A 2311-nucleotide genomic window follows, 5' to 3' on the forward strand; every position below is an offset into this window, starting at 1 on the left:
TCACCAACAACATAAAAAGGTTAAAGTTCACATGCAAACTGCATGCGAAAATGAGCATTGTGATCACAGGCCCAAAGACTGTGTTCATCACTCATTTTATTCAATGCCCAAGGTATTGGACAACACTGGTCTGTGTCACAATGGATTGATTGGACGGACCGTGTTCTGCTGAACCCCAGGACTATACATTCTTACAACAAATAAAAATAAACCTGCCGTGGAAGGATGTCGGGTCGGTTTTCTGATTGGTTTTCTGGAAGGAACAAATCAATTGGGCAGAAAAATCCACTCCAGCCGAAAGAACAAAAAATAGCTCGGTGCGTTTAATGACGAAATGTCAGAAGTGGGATTTGAACCCACGCCTCCATAAGAGACTGCAATCTGAATGCAGCGCCTTAGACCGCTCGGCCATCCTGAATACATAGGTTTGTATTTTACTGACCCTGATTTTCCCAAAAAGGCCAATGGATGTTTCACTCTCTGGTTCTCGGTTCATCCTGCTGGAAGGCCGAGTGACCAAGTTCCCACCTCCCCGGATTTTCCTGTGCCTGTGCTCGGTGTTTTGGGACGTTTGGTCGGGCCGTGGAATATTGTCTGTGACTGGTTTCGGTGCTTTCCATATCAAAGATTTGGATGAGGGAACCAATTATAACATTCCCAAGTTTGCTGACGACACAAAACTAGGTGGGATCGTGAGTTGTGAGGAGGCTGCAAAGAGGCTTCAAGGCGATTTCGACAAGTTGAGTGAGTGGACAAATACATGGCAGGTGTAGCATAATGTGGATAAATGTGAAGTTATCCACTTCAGATGGAAAAAGAGAGGCAAAGTATTATTTAAATGGTGATAGATTGATGTAAAAAGGGATCTCTGTGTCCTTGTCCACCAGTTACTGAAAGGAAACATGCAGATGCAGTAAGCAGTTAGGAAGACAAATGGTATGTTGGCCTTCATTACAAGTCGATTTGAGTACAGGAGCAAGGATGTCTTACTGCAGTTCTCCAAGTCCTTTGTGAGACCACACCTGGAATATTACGTGCAGTTTTGGTCTCCTTACCTAGCGTACACCAACCGTATCCCTAACCTACCTTATCAACTCATCTCCTTGGAAAGGTGCAAGACAACGCCGGCCTATCATGCCTCATTTGAAGCAAGTGAAACTCACATTTGCTGCCAGTTTCACCTGCCACCTCCTTCTGCTTCTGTCTGTTATTGTCCTCCAGCTTCCTCTGTTCCTCCAGATACCGAGGGAATTGGATGTTCGAAGCAAATACAACAACTGAAAAAAAATCGCTCCCAGGAAAGCAAGGGGAGGGGAAGAACGATGTAGGTCATCGAGAGACGATGGATTTTGCAGATGCCAGGATAAATAAACACAAAGATCTCATCTCCCTGCCTCTTTTAGCTACTGAACATCTTAATGCTCAAGAGATGTTCTCACTGCTCCAGGACAACTATCTCGAGTCGCACTGTTCCTCCAATCCTGCACACGTTGCTTAGCTTCGAAACTGTCCATCACCTCTGTACTCGCTCACCAACATTGGCTCCCGGTCCGCCAATGACTCGATTTTACATTTCTCATCCTTGTGTTCAGATACCTCCATAGCATCCCCACTCCGTATCGCTGTAACCTTCGACAGCACGACAACCCTATGAGATCACTGCATACCTCAAATTATGACCTCTTGTGCACCCCTGATTTTAATCGCTCCACCATTGACGGTCTTGCCTTCAGCTGCCTGGGCCCCAATCTCTGGAATACCCGACTTAAACCCCTCCGCCTCTCTCTCCTCATTCATGACGCTCCTTATAATCGACCTTTTCTGACTAAGTTTTAGTTCACCTGTCCGAATATCTCCTTTTTTGCACCTGTACTAAATTTTATCTGATTAAAAATGTGGTCTGTCTCACGCTGACCTTCAGCCCAACCGAGCCCATTCCCAGCACTCGTGACCTGCAAAGAGTGGTTGCAGATTTCACTGTTTCTGATGACGCGGATAATGAGTTTGTGTCATTTCAGTGTGTGGTTTCGGACTGAACCCAGTCGGCATTACATGTACAAGCGGGATGAGAACAGAAACATGTCCTGCAAGAACATCAAGGTCCCATCAGTCCAAGTCCTATTGCTGCTGCTGTGTTGGATTTGACACAGAATGGCTCAAGGGAAGATAGTGTGCGCTACATTGATAACAGGGATAAAAGTAAAACGTTATATTTCTTATACCCAAGTTGACCGAGGCGCCCAGACATAAACAGTGTATTGGTACAGGGACAAAGTGTTTGACAACTCGAGATGTGGAAAGTGACTTGACA

The 2311-nt window shown here is 45.6% G+C and overlaps 1 non-coding gene across 1 annotated transcript; it reads right to left on the reverse strand.

Annotated features, from left to right (window-relative positions):
• Positions 1 to 335: 335 nt before the first annotated feature.
• trnal-cag (transfer RNA leucine (anticodon CAG)) lies at positions 336 to 418 on the reverse strand. The gene has a single exon. It is a non-coding gene; the product is annotated as a tRNA-Leu (tRNA).
• Between the last annotated feature and the right edge of the window lie 1893 nt (positions 419 to 2311).

The sequence above is a fragment of the Heptranchias perlo genome, unplaced genomic scaffold (assembly GCF_035084215.1).
Source record: "Heptranchias perlo isolate sHepPer1 unplaced genomic scaffold, sHepPer1.hap1 HAP1_SCAFFOLD_54, whole genome shotgun sequence".
NCBI lineage: Eukaryota > Metazoa > Chordata > Chondrichthyes > Hexanchiformes > Hexanchidae > Heptranchias > Heptranchias perlo.